Source organism: Candoia aspera, chromosome 1 (assembly GCF_035149785.1).
Source record: "Candoia aspera isolate rCanAsp1 chromosome 1, rCanAsp1.hap2, whole genome shotgun sequence".
Taxonomy (NCBI): Eukaryota; Metazoa; Chordata; class Lepidosauria; order Squamata; family Boidae; genus Candoia; species Candoia aspera.
Genome location: NC_086153.1, coordinates 53,860,503 through 53,882,354, shown reverse-complemented (window position 1 = coordinate 53,882,354; position 21,852 = coordinate 53,860,503).

The window sequence follows — 21,852 nt, the reverse complement described above, 5'->3', positions numbered from 1 at the left end:
CTCAATTTCCAATAAATATCCTTTGCCATTGATCAAAGACATGCTGTCACATCTGGCGAAGGGAAAAATCTTCTCTAAACTCGATTTAAGAGAAGCCTATTACCGTGTACGAATCAAGGAGGGCGATGAGTGGAAAACGGCATTTAATTGCCCGTTGGGTGCATTCCAGTATAAGGTGTTACCTTTTGGTCTGGCTGGGGCCCCTGGGGTATTTATGCAATTGATCAATGAAGTACTTCATGAGCATCTGTTTAAAGGGGTATTGGTGTATTTGGATGATGTATTGATTTATACTGAAACCATGGAAGAACATGTCTCTCTGGTAAAAAGGGTGCTTAGCAAACTCAGAAAAGCAGAATTGTATGCCAAACTGTCTAAATGTGCCTTTCACCAGACGCAAATTGACTACTTGGGGTATAGAATTTCAGATAAGGGCATTGAAATGGACCCTGCTAAGGTGCAAGCTATCGTGGACTGGGAAAGCCCCCGCACCCGCAGGCAACTTCAAAGTTTCCTGGGGTTCAGTAATTACTACAGATTATTCATAAGGGGGTTCGCTGAAATTGCCTTGTCACTAACAGAATTACTTCGAACCAAGGGGCTTGGGGATACTCGAAGAGTAAAGAATCCAGGGGCGCTGCTGCGCTGGACGCCGGCCTGTCAAGCGGCGTTCGAGCGGCTCAAAGCGGCTTTTACCAAAGAGCCAATTTTGCAACACCCTGACCCCTCTAAACCTTTTGTGGTTCAGGCTGATGCCTCCGATTATTCCATTGGGGCATTGTTGATGCAAGCTGACGGGGCAGGATGCCTCAAACCATGTGCCTACCTGTCCCGCAAATTCTCTGAGACAAAAAAGGCGTTGGCATGTGTGGGAGAAGGAGGCATTTGCAGTGAAAGCAGCATTAGAAGCTTGGCGGCATTTACTAGAGGGGGCCAATCACCCTTTCGAGGTGTGGACGGACCATAAGAACTTGGAAGCTCTTAGTACTCCTCAGAAATTGAGCCCAAAACAAGTTCGTTGGGCTCAATTCTTCAATCGCTTTAATTTTCAATTGAAGTTCATTCCGGGGAAAAAGAATTTCCTGGCTGATGCATTGTCACGACAACCGCAGGACTCTGGTGCAGCGCCAGAAGTGGTCAGCACCCTGTGGACGGCGCCCCAATTGGGTATGCAGGCTGTGACGCGCAGCCAAACGCGAACGCAACAGCCAGCCACTGCGGACCCAGCGCAGCCGACTGCTTTGTCAATTCCTTCCCAGTTGCAACAAAAGTTTCTAAAAGAGTTGAAAACTGATACTTGGTTGCTTGCAAACAAAGACAATGTTACTTTTGACCAGGGTTTTGCTTGGAAATCTAACCGTCTCTACGTCCCTGAGAAGTTAAGAAAAGATGTGTTGCTCCGTGCACACGATGACAAAGTAGCGGGACATTTTGGGTTTGTGAAAACCTTGCACCTTGTGCGGAGGCAGTTTTGGTGGCCCACCTTACGCAAAGACGTCAAGGAGTATGTCGCCTCCTGCACTGTCTGCGCGATGTCAAAGCGTAAGGCGGGTAAACCTCAGGGGCTGCTGCAGCCGGTGGCTACCCCAGCTTGCCCTTGGGATGAAATTTCTATGGACTTCATTGTTGAGTTACCACCCAGTCAACGCAAAACTGTCATTTGGGTGGTCAAAGACTATTTCTCAAAACAAGCCCATTTCATCCCCTGCGTGTCAATAGCTTCGGCACGCCAATTGGCCCGCCTGTTTCTAGTACACGTGTACAGGTTACACGGATGTCCCTCTCGCTTGATTTCGGACAGGGGCACACAATTCACTTCGCAATTTTGGCGGGCGTTTCTCAAACTTCTAGGAACGAAACAAGCCTTGTCCACAGCGTGGCATCCACAGACGGACGGGGCCACAGAGGCTTTAAATTCTATGCTAGAGCAATACCTTCGGGCTTTTGTGAATTACCAGCAAGACAACTGGGTGGACCTCCTCCCTTTTGCAGAAGTTGCTTACAACAATGCAGTTCATCAAAGTACTGGTCAAACCCCATTTCGTGTCGCCCAGGGCAGAGACTTTGTACCCATCCCGGATTTACCACAACCTCTGGGCGGGTCAACCTCGCCGGGGGATTGGTCAACGCAACTTGCTGACTCTTGGCCGATGATTCAAAAAGCATTAGCTGATGCCCAATTGGATTACAAACATTATGCTGATCGGAAACGTGCCCCTCAGCCTGCTTTTCAAGTCGGCGACTTGGTCTACCTATCCACTAAGTTCATTAAGTCCTCACAACCTTCCAAGAAACTGGCGCCTAAGTTTGTGGGTCCTTTCCCCATTACCGCTCAAATTAACCCTGTGACTTTTAAACTTGACTTGCCACATAATCTGAAACACTTACACCCTGTTTTTCATTGCAGTTTGCTCAAACCGACTATTCGTTCTGACCGCTGGCATGACCAACCTCCACCTCCAACCCCCATCATGATTGACGGTCAGCAACACTTTGAAGTTAAAGAAATTTTAGATTCTAGACACCTTCGCAATACTCTGCAGTACTTAGTTCGTTGGAAGCATTTCCCTCATCCTGAATGGGTCGCTGCCTCTGACGTGGCTTCTCCTGTCCTGGTTGCCCGTTTCCATTCGGCTTATCCCGCTAAGCCAGGTCCCTAAGTTTGTTTTTGGGGAGGCGGTATGTCATGTTCGCCGTTTCAATGTCTTTGATATATCGTAACGTTTCGCATGTCATTAGCTGGATGCGTGTTTCATCTTTCATGGGAGGATGGGAGTATTTATCTCTTGGCTTTGCTTTTGGAATGTGTTTGGGTTATCTGCTCTGTTCAAGGTTACTTTCCCAGGCTAGCAGTTCTGACGATTGCCAGCACCTGGGGACGGGCGGGGCTGTTGCCGGGGAGGCGGGGTACGTTCGTACCGAGGGTTTTAAGTTTGTATTTGGCGCGCTTTTTGCTCATTCTCAGCTTTCTCTGTATTTGTCCTAAGTCCCCTAATAAATCAGATTTCATTTAGCAATCTCTTGTGAGTCTGAGTATTTGGGTTGGGCAATCATTACATGCTTCCTGTTTAGATCCCAGCTTAGTCCACTGGTCAGAGCGAACAAGAATGTTTCAATCCGGAAATCATTATCAGAAACAACTTTGAAATGGATATTCATCCCACAATCACTTAGAGCTAATTGCCATTATTTGCTTGAATTCAGACAGGTTCCTACTATTCCTTTTTCACAAGTAAGGAAGGAATCCCAACCTCACACAAGAGGACTAGTGATAGGGTTCAAGCTTTCAAGAGTACAGCCAGTTTCTTCAGAATGAACAAACTGAAAGGGAGTGACCACAATAAGAGAAACACAGTCTTCAGATAAATTCCTAGACTCAGCAGTTAACCTCGATTCCAAGTCAGAATTAATAAAAGGAAGTTAATTTGCAAGTCTGAAATGGTGTCAGGGCAGATTCAGCACTCCTGCTTTTCCTCATCACAATGTCTCAAACAGAATGTTGTTGTTTATTCGTTTAGTCGCTTCCGACTCTTCGTGACTTCATGGACCAGCCCACGCCAGAGCTTCCTATCGGTAGTCAACACCCCCAGCTCCCCCAGGGACGAGTCCGTCACCTCTAGAATATCATCCATCCATCTTGCCCTGGGTCGGCCCTTCTTTCTTTTGCCTTCCACTCTCCCTAGCATCAGCATCTTCTCCAGGGTGTCCTGTCTTCTCATTATGTGGCCAAAGTATTTCAGTTTTGCCTTTAATATCATTCCCTCAAGTGAGCAGTCTGGCTTGATTTCCTGGAGGATGGACTGGTTTGATCTTCTTGCAGTCCAAGGCACTCTCAGAATTTTCCTCCAACACCACAGTTCAAAAGCATCGATCTTCCTTCGCTCAGCCTTCCTTATGGTCCAGCTCTCGCAGCCATATGTTACTACGGGGAACACCATTGCTTTAACTATGCGGGCCTTTGTTGTCAGTGTGATGTCTCTGCTCTTAACTATTTTATCGAGATTTGTCATTGCTCTTCTCCCAAGGATTAAGCGTCTTCTGATTTCCTGACTGCAGTCAGCATCTGCAGTAATCTTCGCACCTAGGAATACAAAGTCTTTCACTGCCTCTACATTTTCTCCCTCTATTTGCCAGTTATCAATCAAGCTGGTTGCCATAATCTTGGTTTTTTTGAGGTTGAGCTGCAAGCCAGCTTTTGCACTTTCTTCTTTCACCTTCATCATAAGGCTCCTCAGTTCCTCTTCGGTTTCAGCCATCAAAGTGGTATCATCTGCATATCTGAGATTGTTAATGTTTCTCCCAGAGATTTTAACTCCAGCCTTGGATTCCTCAAGGCCAGCTTGTCGCATGATGTGTTCTGCATACAAGTTGAATAGGTAGGGTGAGAGTATACAGCCCTGCCGTACTCCTTTCCCAATCTTAAACCAGTCCGTTGTTCCGTGGTCTGTTCTTACTGTTGCTACTTGGTCGTTATACAGATTCTTCAGGAGGCAGACAAGATGACTTGGTATCCCCATACCACTAAGAACTTGCCACAATTTGTTATGGTCCACACAGTCAAAGGCTTTAGAATAGTCAATCAAACAGAAATAGATGTTTTTCTGAAACTCCCTGGCCTTTTCCATTATCCAGCGGATATTGGCAATTTGGTCCCTAGTTCCTCTGCCTTTTCTAAACCCAGCTTGTACATCTGGCAATTCTCGCTCCATGAACTGCTGAAGTCTACCTTGCAGGATCTTGAGCATTACCTTACTGGCATGTGAAATGAGTGCCACTGTTCGATAGTTTGAACATTCTTTAGTGTTTCCCTTTTTTGGTATGGGGATAGAAGTTGATTTTTTCCAATCTGATGGCCATTCTTGTGTTTTCCAAATTTGGTGGCATATAGCATGCATTACCTTGACAGCATCATCTTGCAAGATTTTGAACAGTTCAGCTGGGATGCCGTCATCTCCTGCTGCCTTGTGATTAGCAATGCTTCTTAAGGCCCACTCAACCTCACTCTTCAGGATGTCTGGCTCTAGCTCACTGACCACACTGTCAAAGCTATCCCCGATATTGTTATCCTTCCTTATACAGGTCTTCTGTATATTCTTGCCACCTTTTCTTGATCTCTTCTTCTTCTGTTAGGTCCTTGCCATCTTTGCTTTTGATCATACCCATTTTTGCCTGGAATTTACCTCCAATGTTTCTAATTTTCTGGAACAGGTCTCTTGTCCTTCCTATTCTATTGTCTTCTTCCACTTCCGTGCATTGCTTGTTTAAAAATAATTCCTTATCTCTTCTGGCTAACCTCTGGAATTTTGCATTTAATTGGGCATATCTCCCCCTATCACTGTTGCCTTTTGCTTTCCTTCTTTCTTGGGCTACTTCTTGTGTCTCAGCAGACAGCCATTTTGCCTTCTTGGTTTTCTCTTTCTTTGGGATGTATTTTGTTGCCGCCTCCTGAACAATGCTGCCAACTTCTGTCCAGAGTTCTTCCGGGACCCTATCTACTAAGTCCAGTCCCTTAAATCGATTCTTCACCTTCACTGCATATTCCTTAGGAATATTAGTGAGCTCATATCTAGCTGATCTGTGGGTCTTCCCTAATCTCTTTAGTCTGATCCTAAATTGTGCAAGAAGAAGTTCGTGATCTGAACTACAGTCAGCTCCAGGCCTTGTTTTTACCGACTGTACAGATGTCCACCACCTTTGGCTGCAAAGGATGTAATCAATCTGATTTCGGTGTTGTCCATCTGGTGAAGTCCATGTATAAAGCCGTCTCTTAGGTTGTTGGAAGAGAGTGTTTGTTATGCAGAGTGAATTGTCTTGGCAAAATTCTATCAGCCTATGTCCTGCTTCATTTTGTTCTCCCAGGCCATACTTACCTGTAATTCGAGGTGTCATTTGACTGCCCACCTTAGCATTCCAGTCTCCTGTGATGAAAATAACATCTCTTTTAGGTGTGTTGTCCAGTAGGTGCTGCAGATCCTCATAGAACTGCTCTACTTCAGCTTCTTTAGCATTTGTGGTTGGGGCGTATATTTGGATCACTGTGATGTTAGATGGCTTGCCCTGAATTCGAATTGAGATCATTCTGTCATTTTTTGGATTGTATCCAAGCACTGCTTTAGCCACTTTACTATTAATTATGAAGGCTACTCCATTTCTTCTGTGGTCTCTTGTCCACAGTAGTAGATCTGGTGGTCATTTGATGTGAAGTGGCCCATTCCAGTCCATTTCAGTTCACTGATGCCCAAAATGTCTATCTTGAATCTTGACATCTCATCAATAACCACATCCAATTTGCCCTGGCTCATAGATCTTACATTCCAGGTTCCAATGGTGTGTTGATCCATAGAACATCGGATTCGCCGTTCACCACCAGCACCATCGGCCGCTAGCCGTCCTTTCGGCTTTGAGCTAGCTGCGTCATCACATCTGGGGCTAGTTGAGCTCATCCTCTGTTCCTCCCCAGTAGCATTTTGACCATCATCCGACCTGGGGGTCTCATCTTCCGATGGTATACCGACATATCTCTGGTTGTACTGATCCATTTAGTTTTCACGGCAAGAATACTGGGGTGGGTTGCCATTACCTTCCCCAGGGATCGCATTTAGTCTGACCTCTCTGTCATGACCTTCCCGTCTTGGGTGGCCCTTCACGGTTTAGCTCATGGCATCATTGAGGTGCTCAAGCTCCAGCACCACGACAAGGTAACGATCCTTTGCTGAAGCAAACAGAATGAGGGATGCTGAATTGGGCTTTTGCTTATTATTTGCCAGATTCCCTTTATTGCAACTGCAAGCATATAGGGGGGTTGTCCACCTGGCTAGCCAGTGTCAGTTAGCCAGCTGTACAGGACCTTCTGTGTTACACAATCAGGGCAGAGATTGCTGTCCCTCCTTTCTGGGGCTGTATCGACAAGGCTGCCACCACCCAGCATACAACATGTGTGCTGAGAAGGACACTGCATGGGGGTGGGGGGTGGGCACCAGTTGCAGGTTAAAAAGAAAATTCAAAACTGCACAGCACAGTTACCACCAGGCACACTTATATAGAAAGAGACATCCAAGAAAGAGGAGATACAGTGTTTTGAATATTAAAAAGACTGCTGGGGAGGGGATACTAAGTAGAATTTTGCACAAGGACACCTTGTATTCTAGCAACTGCCCTGTATTTCTACTCAATGGTTCCCTGCATGCACTTAACTATAGCATCTGAATTAGAATCTGTGTAGCTCAGTTAGTTTAAATGTTTTCATAGATGCACATTTATAAGCAAGAGCTATTTTTTCCATATGTTTCTTCATTTCTTATTCTTTTAAACTTGAAAGATACTCAAATGGGATGTGGGAGGAGAGTCAGATAAAGGTGAAGTCCCAAACTTGTGGAATTGGGCAATAATGCTCTATTCATGCTTCAGAGTCCCAACTGGCGGATGTTTTCTCATTGGCTGATGACATGCAAAAGGGGAACAGTAGCAAAGCCAGAGGAGAAAACCAATCAATGTGCTTATAATGAATGGCATTTGTAAATCTGGACAATACTGGCTGGATGATGCTTTAACTCAATAACAGGAAAGTGGCCTTTTCCTCTTTTTCAACAGATGCTCGAGAGGGAGCTAACATTCAAAATCAGTGCTTGAAGATACTGATGGCTATACAGTAAGTCAGTTAACAAACTGAAGCCTAATCCTGATGAGACATAAGTGCTTTTTGCCCTCTAAGTAAGCCAATCTGAACATGGGTGATTAGCTTGTTCTGGAAGCACTTCTTCTTAAAGATCTTCTTTAGGCTCAACCCTGCTCCTAGAGGGATAACTTGCAGCTGTGGCCCAAAATGAATTTGTGTAGGCTGAACTATTACAACCCATGGACCCTGCATCTGTCTATGAAGATTGCTCAGGACCACAGTTGGTTCAGATTATTGCTGCCAAACTGTTGCCTAGAGGATCCTTACTGCATTGCTAACAAATCTGTATCAACTCCTGATGCGATCCCAAGCCCAGCTGAAAGTGCTTGTTATTACTTTCCAGCAGTGTTTTTCAAACCTGGCAACTTTAAGATGTATGGACTTCAACTCTCAGAATTCTTGCTGGGGAATCCCATGCTAGCTGGGGAATTTGGGGAGTTGAAGTCTGCACATCTTAAAGTTGCCAAGTTTGAAAAACACTGCTTTGCAGCCTTATACCAAGAGCAAGAAACTTTTTTCAGCCTAGCATTCTAGTGTGCATGTCTCTTCCCCGCTCCAAAAACGTGGTCTGGTCTAAACTGTTACTGGGGGCAGGGTCATCCCTTTTTATATATACACATTCTCACAGATCAGACATAGTAACTGATGAGTACCTTCCTAATGCACATAGTGCACTCAAGAATGCTCAGACATAATAACCAAATGCACATTCACACAGAGAGATAAAAAAAATTGCGGGGCTTTCCTCTGTGCAACAACTGGGCCAGAAGAAGGACTTCCATTCACTCCATGAGGAGGCTTTACTGTATTCAAGCCTAATTATTGCACAGAAAGCTTAATGAGGGAGCTTGTGCTGCTTAGGAAAATGTAATCCTTTCCCCCCAGCTCTAGACCCTCAAAGTAGCTTCCCCCATTTGATATTTTAAAAGCTTCTCATTGACTTCAATAGAAGGCTCTTTCTGAAGTTTAACTATTGCGTGAGGAGAGGGGAGAGGTCTGTGAATGGAGAGCTTCACAGGCCACATCCAGTTCAGTGGCCAGAAGTTTCTATGCTTGTTCTTGATGATCACTTTCAACCAGGATATTTGAAAGACCACTTTCTCCTTTTCTCTGAATTAAACTGCATCTTGTTATTGAAACGGAAACCCCAGTTGACTACCTGCTTGGTGTTGCATAATTCCACCTACTTGTTAGGAACATCTGATGTCTCATCACCATCTGCAAGGTACTTCCTGGGTATTCATAGCAGTGACTTCTCAGAGGTGTGCCTAAGCCCTGCTACCCCTTTCTTCAGGGTTAGGGTTAGGGTGTAGCCATCTTTCCTCCTGCACTTCAGTTGCTATTATGTTATGTACTGTAATCCCAAGAATGTAATTTGTGAAGGTACTAATTTTAATAAACAGGTTGTTTTTAAAATAATTTTCTGGTTCTCACTTAATGCATTGAGCGATTTGGATGGCTCCTCCAGATAGATTTTATGTAGGAAGTTCTATGCTGAATTAAAATATAACTTTATGATTTCCATTAACAAAATTCCTTTCCCTTTCATATGCATAACTAACTTTTGAGCAAGTTTACTTTAGGAAGGACAAGAGGGCTCTTCCAGAAAATTAGAAACATTGGAGGTAAATTCCAGGCCAAAATGGGTATGATCAAAAACAAAGATGGCAAGGACCTAACAGAAGAAGAAGAGATCAAGAAAAGGTGGCAAGAATATACGGAAGACCTGTATAGGAAGGATAACAACATCGGGGATAGCTTTGATGGTGTGGTCAGTGAGCTAGAGCCAGACATCCTGAAGAGTGAGGTTGAATGGGCCTTAAGAAGCATTGCTAATAACAAGGCAGCAGGAGACGACGGCATCCCAGCTGAACTGTTCAAAATCTTGCAAGATGATGCTGTCACGGTAATGCATGCTATATGCCAGCAAATTTGGAAAACACAAGAATGGCCATCAGATTGGAAAAAATCAACTTATATCCCCATACCAAAAAAGGGGAACACTAAAGAATGTTCAAACTATCGAACAGTGGCACTCATTTCACATGCCAGTAAGGTAATGCTCAAGGTCCTGCAAGGTAGACTTCAGCAGTTCATGGAGCGAGAATTGCCTGATGTACAAGCTGGGTTTAGAAAAGGCAGAGGAACTAGGGACCAAATTGCCAATATCCGCTGGATAATGGAAAAGGCCAGGGAGTTTCAGAAAAACATCTATTTCTGTTTGATTGACTATTCTAAAGCCTTTGACTGTGTGGACCATAACAAATTGTGGCAAGTTCTTAGTGGTATGGGGATACCAGGTCATCTTGTCTGCCTCCTGAAGAATCTGTATAACGACCAAGTAGCAACAGTAAGAACAGACCACGGAACAACGGACTGGTTTAAGATTGGGAAAGGAGTACGGCAGGGCTGTATACTCTCACCCTACCTATTCAACTTGTACACAGAACACATCATGCGACATGCTGGGCTTGAGGATTCCAAGGGTGGGGTTAAAATCGCTGGAAGAAACATTAACAATCTCAGATATGCAGATGATGCCACTTTGATGGCTGAAAGCGAAGAGGAACTGAGGAGCCTTATGATGAAGGTGAAAGAAGAAAGTGCAAAAGCTGGTTTGCAGCTCAACCTCAAAAAAACCAAGATTATGGCAACCAGCTTGATTGATAACTGGCAAATAGAGGGAGAAAATGTAGAAGCAGTGAAAGACTTTGTACTTCTAGGTGCGAAGATTACTGCAGATGCTGACTGCAGTCAGGAAATCAGAAGATGCTTAATCCTTGGGAGAAGAGCAATGACAAATCTTGATAAAATAGTTAAGAGCAGAGACATCACACTAACAACAAAGGTCCGCATCGTTAAAGCAATGGTGTTCCCCGTAGTAACATATGGCTGCGAGAGCTGGACCATAAGGAAGGCTGAGCGAAGGAAGATCGATGCTTTTGAACTGTGGTGTTGGAAGAAAATTCTGAGAGTGCCTTGGACTGCAAGAAGATCAAACCAGTCCATCCTCCATGAAATAAAGCCAGACTGCTCACTTGAGGGAATGATATTAAAGGCAAAACTGAAATACTTTGGCCACATAATGAGAAGACAGGACCCCCTGGAGAAGATGCTGATGCTAGGGAGAGTGGAAGGCAAAAGGAAGAGGGGCCGACCAAGGGCAAGGTGGATGGATGATATTCTAGAGGTGACGGACTCGTCCCTGGGAGAGCTGGGGGTGTTGACAACTGACAGGAAGCTCTGGTGTGGGCTGATCCATGAAGTCACGAAGAGTTGGAAGTGACTAAACGAATAAACAACAAACTTTATGGCCCATTTTTTGTGACACTGAAAGTATGTGCATCACAAAATACTGATGGGAAATTCTGCTGGAAGTTACTTTGCCTCATTCCCAGCCCAGTGGTTATAAGGATATCTACCTACCTACCTATCTATCTTATTTCTAATTTGCCTTGCTCCAGAGGCTGTATACAGAGGGAAAACTGATAGCCCTGAAGAATTAGAATATATTTCATAAAAGGTCTCTTCCATTCTTCAGCTTCTCAAAAGATTTTAGTTTGCTGCTTGGATGAAAATTTAAAAAGATGTAAGGAAAATATATCTAGTTGTTCACTGCCTTCAAATTCTATAGTAATAAGCTTGGAATTATCTTGATATGATTAATGATGTGGCTGTAGAAAAAGGGCTGGTAGAAGGGGTGCTGCGTTATTTCTTCAGATCTGCTGAGTAACCAGCTACCTTTGGGCCTTCTTTTCCCTTAACTGTCCTTGGCTTTGCTGCTGTAATAGGCCACCTAAGGTGTTCCCACAACTATAACTAAAACTGTAGATTTAAAAACTGGGGTCTGAGTTTATTTTTTCCTCCTCTCTTTCCATCCCATTTTTCTTCTATGTCTTGTCTTTTTAATTATAAGCCCAAAAGCACAGATTATCCTCTTCAGTTGGAGAACATGGTTAAATAATTTAAATAAATAATTATTTTCTAGTCTAGGTTTTCAAAGAGCTCTGACAATTATATCAGAATAAAGGAAAACAATTTTAAACATGTTTTATTACCTTAGAAAACATTAGCATGGCCCTATCCAATTGTCAAAGCAATCCTATGTAGATCTATACAGAGGTTTTACTGAGTTCAACATGGCCAGTTTTCAGATATGTCTCTTCTCTTTAACTTTTTGCAGTCTGCAAGGTATGTTGACTTACAAGGTAGTACAGATTCTAGCCTGGGTAGAACAGAATGAGTGTGAGACAAAACTAGGCTCTGGTTGTGGCATACTGGCCAAAATATGCCAAATCAAATAGTACTGTTCTTTACATTAGTAGAGAATGCTGCATGTGGCATGGGATATGACTAAGGTTTGTGGCCAGGTTTATGCCTTCTCTTACTACAAATTGTTATGTGAAAGCCTTAATTGACCAAAGCCATGATTGGGAGTTGAATTCAATATCTGTGGGTCTATCTGAAGATGATCATGGCAGGTGAAATATGGTGACTTTGAATATAAGAGGATTAAACAGAAAAGAGCTTGAAAGAGGAAAGATGAAATAGATCTGAATGACAGTAGTCTTATTTTATGGAGTGGAGTTGATGAAATCATGCAGGGAAGTAAGGAATAATTTTAAGAATGAGCGGGCTGAAATGTATGTCAGGAAGTACAAAATTCATCTTTATGAAAGTAACAATCCATTAGTTCATTACGCTGATGATAGCTGCATCTTACCCTACGGTGAATGATGATAATAGAAGAATCTGATATGAGTATGGATATTGGTAAGAATTTCTCAATATTCTGGATGAAACGAATACAGAGAAAAATTTATTCTGCTGAGCCATGGAATGGATGATTAGGAATTAGACCAAAGAGTATAGAAAAGGTGATCAGGCCATTTGGAGATCCAGGAATGAAAGAGAATGGTCACTTCTTAGTGAGCATACATTGGTGAAAAGGACATTTTGTTTTGAATATGTGGTTTAACTGTAAGTCTATTTACTTGTACACATGGAAAAGGGATGAATACAAATCTAAAAGCATGACTGATACGACTGTTAATGATGAAAGACTGAGAGAATTTGTAAGGGCTGTGAGAGTGATGAGAGATTCTGAATGTGAGACGGACAATGTGTTGGCAGTTTCAACAGTGAAACTGGAGGAAAAGGAAAGAAATTAAAGGAAGAAGAATGAATGTAGAGTGACTGTGGGAAAAGAAAGTATGAGTCCTGCATGAATAAGTATTAGAAGGCAGAGGGCTCTACCAACCCAATGAGAGAAAAGTAGGTATGAAGAAAAAGGATGTGGAACTGCTTGGAAAAGAGGGGGGGGAAACTATGTTAGAGAGAGCCACAGTAGTGCGTAGGGCTCTGGTAATAGGAAATATGAAAAAGAATGCTTGATGGAGTGCAGAAGTGACAGAGGCTATAGAAGAAAAAAGTGTCACAAGTGAACGATGCCTGCAAAACCATATGGCTGAGAAAAACATATCGTATAAGGTGTAAAGAGAGGAAAAGATAGTGCCAAAGAATGTAGTGCTGTAAAGAGAACAAAGAATAGTTAACAATTAAAAGGCAGAGAAAATGCAGAGCAATTTTGATGGAAATAGAAAATGGTTTTGGAAGTGAGTGAAGAAGGCTTCCAAAGTGATTGGCATTAAAATAAGAGTGAAGAAATAATTTAGGATGAAACCAAAGGGACACAATGCCAGAAGGAGAACGTTAGAGATTGATATGGGAATAATAGTAATATGTTAAAGAGTGGAATTGAAATGAATGGTATAAATGTTAATGTCACCCCACCCACCCAAAAAAAGCTTGAAAGGAAGTTATAAATGCTGTATGTTGCCAAATAGCAAGACTGCAGGTTAATTAGATATGGTGTAACTGGAGAAATGTTAAAATAAGGATGTGGTTTGCTTATGGAGTGGCTGTGCAGCTCATTTAACAAGTGTACAAAGACTATATCCATTCATGACAATGGGAAGAGTGCTGTTATTGTCCCCTAATACAAATGGAAAGGTGACAGGAGCAAGAAAGAAAAACATCAGGAGAATTAGTTTATTAAGTGTGCCTGGGAAGGTGTTTGGCAGAATTCTGATCAAAAGGATATGACTAGTGACAGTGAGCAAAATTTGGGAACAGCAGGGTGACCTTCTACCAGACAGGGGCTGTGCTAACCAAATATTTGCTCTTTAGCAGGTCACTAACTAACAACAACAAGAAGAAACATAGGAATGTAAGAAAGTCAGTTCAGTCAATTTGCTGATTTATAGAAAGTATACAATCAAGTGAATGAGCTTGATTATGGAATGTTTTGCATGAATATGAAGATTGGTTGCTGAATGTGATAAGAACAATTTATCATGTAAGTAAAGCATGTATATGATGAGTTTGTGTGATAGCCACTTGATTGTTTATGGATAAATGTATAAGGAATGCTTGTGGTGTGTTAGAGATGTCCTGGTTTGGGACATAAATGTATGTGTTCTTTTGAATACAGATGTTGCTATGCTATTGGCTGAGAATCCAAATGATTTTTCAGCAAATATTAGATAGACTGCATGATGCAATGAGGAGAGTGAATCTGAAAATTAATATATCAAAGACCAATGTTTTAATGTTTGTGTACCTTCAAAGAATGTTTACTAAGACTGGAAAATGGATGGAGAAATTTTAAGGCATGCAGATGCCTTAAAGTAGTGAGTAAAATGTCTGTTGCAAGGAATTAATGTTTGTCAAGCAAAAATGGCTATGTATAAAAGCATTTTTCTGCCCAGTTTATCATAGAGAAGTGAGACTTGGGTATGTCAGGAGAAACATAAAAGTTGAATATAGTGAGAATTGGGTGCTTAAAGAATATATGTAGTAAAAGAAGGAGAGAGAGAGGCAGGAATACATGGGTGCTGAATGAATATGAGTTGAATACAAAAGTGAGTGACCATACAAAAGAAGTACTTCGTGATAATTTGATCATATAGAGGGAATGAGTGAAGATAAAATTATAAAATAAATATATGAAAGAATGTTGACTGGATTGGGAGTAAGAGGAAGATCTTGGAGTAAAGAGGTCCTGAAAAATAAAGATTAAAGGAAAAAAAAAGATACTGTTGTAGGTTTTTTTGTTTTATGAACAGCAATTCCACAACAGACACCACCATCTCAAAAGTCCCATATCCCTGTTTAAATCTTCTTACTTCACATCTCACTCTCCTGAAAGGTAGCTGTTTATGTGACCAATGTGTAGGACAGGGCCTACAGAACCAAGATGATCTGAGGTGGCTGATGATATTGGAACATCTCAGAGACACTATGAAATGGCATATGGATATGGTGGAAGCAATAGACAATTGGCAAGGTTTGAAAGATATGATAGTGAAAAGGAATGCTTATTTTTGTTTCCTTTTCTTTTCCCTTCTCAGGCCTTTAGCTTCTTTGGCTAAATATTTCTCTTTTTCTATATTCTGCATTACTTTGCTTACCCCAAAAGGGAATATTGTGATGGTTTTGTTTTTGTCCGTCTGTGCAGTCTTGCGTAGCAACAACAATCATGCTCATGAAGACCTGTTAGTCTGGAATTGAACAAATCAGCGGTTTTGTAAAGGAAGAAGAATTGAATCTACTTTTGCCTACTTTTCCTCACAGTTGATTAGATTTTGTAATGGGGTTCAGCATTAGCCACCCTTTGTGTGCAGAGATCTTACATATTTGTTCTTATTTGCTAAAAACCAGAAGGGAAATAAACAGCATCAAGCCATATTAGTTCTCAGTGGATTCATAACTGCAATTTACACTGGCTTATCATTTATAGTAAAGCCTATTAGCACCTGATAATAAAGATGAAATTCTTTAATAGTACATGGACATTAATGATAACATATCAATAGTATTACTGCAAGATCCCTAGAGTAGTTAAGATATGCACTAAGATACAGAAGAACTTACAACATTAACTTTCTCATTCCCTGCTTTGCAACTGATAAAAGAGCCATTTTAATGGCATCTGTATATAAAATGTCTAACCCTTATGGTAACATATATTCAAATAGCAGTATCTGGCCAGCTTTGGCCAATCTCAAAAAAAAAAAAAAAAACCTAAGCAGGGCCAGACCTTATTATAATTATGATGGGAAACTGCTAGGATTAGAAGCGTGAAAAGTTATGCATGAGAAATAAATAAATAAATCCCAGCAATGACATCATTACTGTACTGTGAAAACTGGCTTTAGTGTCTCACAGTGGCAATCCCTAGGCCATGACAATAAATTTTTGGAAACACCCCAAATGTTCCCAAACAGGTTTTTTTTTAAAGTGGCAACAAGAGTTATAATGTGGCTCATCCAAGCTCTTGTACAAACCATAAATTCATTTTAATCTCCTCACATAAAACAAATTCCTTGTGAACTGCACTCCTATCTCTAACTTTTAGTGAAACTATTTTGAGCCCGGCCCTGCTGACCAATAACAGACAGCAAAGGAATGTAAAATACAGATTTTATAGTGCCACCCTTTTCCTGTGTTTCCTTTGATGGTGCAATATGGAGGCCCAGAGAATGGTTCTATCTGCTGGCTCTGTTTAGATTCTTCCTGCTGTATGTAGCTCTACTTAGGAGCACATACACTACAATTATAGTATTTTAGCTACACCACAGTCCTGTGAGGTATGTTAGGCTGAAATAACTAATCGGCTTAGAATAAGCTTCATAAAAGATACGTGATTTTTGAACCTAGTTAAGCAGTATTCCTGATCCCACTGGCTAGCTACACACCAAAGAGCTGTTTTTAAATCTTTTAATGTCCATTTTAAAGGCTTTTCTCTCCAGGTTCAGATAGTCAGAGAATATGCTTAACTCAGAAGGAAGTTTCCAGTCTTACAGGTTTTCAATCTCAACGCATTCTTCTCATCTGTTACTGCCTATGCTCTGTGTACAAATATTCCAGGTGAGCCAATACCAAGCGGAAGGAGGTGGAGTTTCAGGAACTGGAAATTACAACTTCTGTATTACAAAGGTGGAGTTTGCAAAGCAGCTTTCATCACATTTACAAAACAAGGAAACCCATCTGTTGTTTAGCTTTGTTTTACTTCAGGCTCTCCAGCTGATCATCTCAGTTACCACATCATTAACTCTGTTTTGCAAACTTCAAATGATCACAAATGGTGTCAAATGCTGTTTCATGAGACATTTTACAAGGCCATGTGATGCTTGCCCTTTCATTTCCTATGCATTTTGAGAGTCAGAGACCTGGTTGGCAGATCAGAGAAATGCCCCTCAGACACATAGCAGCCTCTGTGTTCAATTTTGGGCTGAGCATGTTGGCAAGGTTGCCAAATACTTAGTTGCTAAATGAGGCAAATTAGAATCCAGTTCTTACTTAGAAATTCAGCACAAAGCCTATTGGATCTAAAATCACATTCAGAGAACTGAACCTCTGCAGAAATAAAAGAGGTGGAGACCTATTCGGGCTATTGTTTTCTTCTCTCAGATTTACTATGCATATGTGGGGTTTGCCAGCTTTTCCTACTCTGAGCCAAAGCAATCGAAAGCCATAAAGAAAGTTCACCCACCAGAGAAGAAAACTGTTGAACGAGGCACTGCTGGTTATGCAATGTAGATTTTTTAAAATACTAATTTTCCAATCTAGTCTTTACATTTATCTGTTACTAGATAAACCACAGCTATAATGGTCTGTGTACAAAACTTAGGGCACTACCACACCACCACCGTTTTTACTTCCCAAACTTTCAGGGTGCTTCTACATGCAGCACTTGTGTCACTCCCTAAGTGGCTCTTGCTTGATGTCATCATAAACATCATAAATCTTAGGGCTTTTCCCCACGGCTGAGTTAAAGTGCTATGCACTTTCCTTAAGTCAGCAGAACTTATTGTGAAGTTCTGATAGACCACCAGCACAGTGCTGCTATGACCAGCCCTTTAGGGAGAAGACAAAGGTGAGGGGGCATCCACAGCCTGAAATGGCCAATAAACCCTCCTCTGATCCCACCGACTATTCGTCACCTCATTTTGCCTCTGATGTAATGCTGGGGAAGTGTAACAGTTTTAACACATTGTAGCTGTCATGTGAAACTAAGATTTTACACATGGTCTGTCATGAGATACTATCAGCTTACAGGTGAAAATGTACTGTAACACTGGTACAGCTAAACATGACAAGGCCATTGCCCTTGTAGATTGGGGCTGAGATGAAGTGTCATGTTCGCCATTTCAATGTCTTTGATACATCGTAACGTTTCGCATGTCATTAGCTGGATGCGTGTTTCATCTTTTTCGGGAGGATGGGATTATTTATCTTTTGGCTTTGCTCTGGAATGTATTGGCATTATCTACTGCGTTCAAGGTTACTTTCCCAGGCTAGCAGCTCTGACGATTGCTAGCACCTGTGACGGGCGGGGCTGTTACGAGGGAGGCGGGATACGTTGGCACCAAGGGTTTAAGTTTGTATTTGGCGCGCTTTTGCTCATTCTCAGCTTTCTCTGTATTTGCCTTTAGTTCCTTAATAAATCAGATTTCATATAGCAGCCTCTTGTGAGTCTGAGTATTTGGGCTGGGGCAATCATTACATAAAGCTGAGAATCTAAGATCCCAATTCCGCTGGCCCCTGTCCAGGAAAAGACAAGTTGTCTAACCCTGTGAGGGAGAGCGCCAGCGATGACCGAACCCGACATCGTGATGATGGAAGAAGGGGAACCGGACTCGACCGTGAGGCAACCCGACCGACCGTCCCAAGGGGGGGAGCTGTCAGCCATCCTAGAAGAGGTGAGCTCCGAGTCGGAGGGTGAAGCCGGGGGCATGAAAACTGCCCCGGAGACTACCGTAACTTCTCCGGGTGAGCTGGTCACCTGGGATGAGACCCAAGGGGATGTCACGGTGGCGGGGGGCCCATCCTGGAGGCAGAGATACCCATTATCCCCCACCGTGGTTCAGATGCAGCCAACGGAGGGCTCCCCCACCCCGGATCGTATCCGAGTGCTGGAGTCAAAAATGGACTCGCTAGAAACTATACTGAAGCAGCTGAGTCTAGATGTGACCTCATTGAGAGAAACCCGGGAAGGATCAAGCCAACGGCATTCAACCCCTTCGTCCCAGGGGCAGTCCCCGGAGCGGCGACGGCCGGCGCGGAGGCGCGAGGGGGACCAGATGGTCCAGATGGAAATAGCAGCATCGCCGGTGCGGCCGCCCCAGGGCCCCGCACCGCCGCGGGCCCGGGAAGCACAAACCCCGGTAGCCCCGGTGGCGGGGCGCAGCCCGGCGGGGGGCGGGATGAGAGACTTCCCTGTCAAGTTTGATGGGGACCCGACCAAACTCTCATTTTTTCTGACGAATGCTAAAGCCTACATGGAAGAATGGGGCTCGCTTTTTCAATCGGAAAAGGCAAAGATCATCACCATTGCCACCAAACTGAAAGGGAGGGCGGCAGACTGGTATGTCCAGATGTGCCAGTCGGAAGCGCCTGAACTGGAGAAATTCAACGAGTTTCTCTGGGCATTGAGGCAACACTTTGAGGATCCCCTGGCGAAAGAGAGGGCAAAGCGAGCTCTGAAAGAACTTAAGCAGGGGTCAAGATCCATGGCTGATTAAGCGCTAGAGTTTAAAGCGCTTGCTGGGAAGGTGGATGACTGGTCCCAAGCCACCATCATCGAGTTATTCAAGGATGGCCTGAACACAGAGGTGCTGCGCTGGTCCTTGGGGAGGGACGACCCATATACGCTGTACGAATGGATCCAGCTGGCGGGGAGGGCTGAGCATGCCCATGAGATCTTCGCCCATCGGAAGACCGCCAAATCGGGGCGGGAGGTGAAGCCCAGCCACCCACCGAGCACCGGGGGGCGACCAGGACAACGACCCTGGGATGAGGAGCGAGAGAAGCGGTATGCAAAAGGCCTGTGTCTGAGATGTGGTAAGGAGGGGCATCGAGTGGCGGCGTGCCCGAAGGCAAAGGGAGAGGAACGGCTCGGCAAGCCGCCGACTAAGTCCCCTGCCCTGCCGAGGAAGCAGAAAGCCGCGGTGGCTGAAACCGAGGGAGACGATGTGATGTTCTACGAGGATGAGGGTGAGCCCGAACTACTGCAGCCGGCGGGAAACGGCAGCCACCTGCTTTAAAGGGCGCCGCAGGGCAGGTGGTGGAAGAAGGGCGCGAGCCTTCATCGGTGAGTGGCAGTTACCGCATTCTCACGGTGAAGTTGAAGTTGGGCTCCCGATCCAAGACTGTAGAAGTATGGGCCATGATTGATTCGGGGTGTTCCCGGTGTCTAATGCACCCCGATGTGGTAGCGGCTCTGGAGCTACCTACTTTCCCTTTACAGTGACCCATCGCCTTTACACAGCTGGATGGGTCCATGGCAGGGGGCAAACCGGTCACCCATTTCACAGGGCGGGTAGCCTTGCAGCTGGGCAGCCATCGGGAAGGTTTGTCTTTTGTCGTGGCTCAAGTAGGGGGTCCCTTGGTGGTGTTGGGGGTGCCCTGGTTGGTTCAGCAAAATCCCCAAATAAACTGGGTTTACCGGACTATCACGTTTAGGGATGGGTTCTACCAAGCGACAGAGGGGAAGGGTACCCCAGAGGAGATGGTGGGGGTTGCGGCAGCTGCGACTCCGCATCTCCCGGCCCCTCCTCTGGAAGGCTTGCCGCCGGAGTACCGGATGTTTGCTGATGTGTTTGGCGAAAAGGAAGCCGACCAATTGCCCCCTCATCGAAAAACGGACTGTGCCATTGAACTGGTGCCCAACACCCAATTGCCCAAGCCAAAGATTTATTCCATGACACAAAAGGAACTGACTCTGTTGAGAGACTTTGTGGACAAAAATTTGGCGCGCAGATTCATTGAGCCAGCGAATTCACCGGTGGGGGCGCCGGTTCTCTTTCGCCCAAAAAAGGATGGGACATTGAGACTTTGTACCGATTTCCGCGGATTAAATGCCGTCTCAATTTCCAATAAATATCCCCTGCCATTGATCAAGGACATGTTGTCACATCTGGCTAAGGGAAAGATCTTCTCTAAACTCGACTTAAGAGAAGCCTACTATCGTGTACGAATCAAGGAAGGCGATGAGTGGAAAACTGCCTTCAATTGCCCGTTGGGAGCATTCCAGTATAAGGTGTTACCTTTTGGTTTGGCCGGGGCCCCTGGGGTATTTATGCAATTGATCAATGAAGTACTGCATGAGCATCTGTTTAAGGGGGTATTGGTGTATTTGGATGATGTATTGATTTATACTGAAACCATGGAAGAGCATGTGTCTCTGGTAAAAAGGGTGCTGAGTAAACTCAGATCAGCAGAATTGTATGCCAAACTGTCTAAATGTGCATTTCACCAGACACAAATTGACTATTTGGGGTATAGAATTTCAGATAAAGGCATTGAAATGGACGCTGGCAAGGTGCAGGCTATCATGGACTGGGAAAGTCCCCGCACCCGCAGGCAACTTCAAAGTTTCCTGGGGTTCAGTAACTACTACAGATTATTCATAAGGGGATTCGCTGAAATTGCCTTGCCCCTAACCGACTTGCTCCGAACCAAGGGTTTGGGAGATACTCGGAGAGTAAAGAATCCCGGGGCGCTGTTGCACTGGACGCCTGCTTGTCAAACGGCGTTTGAGCGGCTTAAGGCAGCTTTTATCAAAGAGCCCATTTTGCAACATCCTGATCCCTCAAAACCTTTTGTGGTGCAGGCTGATGCCTCCGATTATTCCATTGGGGCATTGTTGATGCAACAAGACGGGACAGTATGCCTCAAGCCATGTGCCTACCTGTCCCGCAAGTTCTCCGAGACTGAGCGACGTTGGCATGTATGGGAGAAAGAGGCATTCGCAGTAAAAGCCGCGTTAGAAGCCTGGCGGCATCTGTTAGAGGGGGCGAATCATCCCTTTGAAGTGTGGACCGACCATAAAAACTTGGAGGCTCTTAGCACCCCTCGAAAACTGAGCCCGAAACAAGTCCGTTGGGCTCAATTTTTAATCAGTTCAATTTTCAATTGAAGTTTATTCCGGGGAAAAAGAATTTCCTGGCTGATGCGTTGTCGAGGCAACCTCAGGACTCTGGGGCAGCGCCAGAGGTGGTTAGCACCCTGTGGACAGCGCCCCAATTGGGTATGCAGGCTGTGACGCGTAGCCAAACGCGCGCGCAGCAGCCACCCGCTGCAGACGCCGCCCAGCCGAGCGCTCTGTCAAT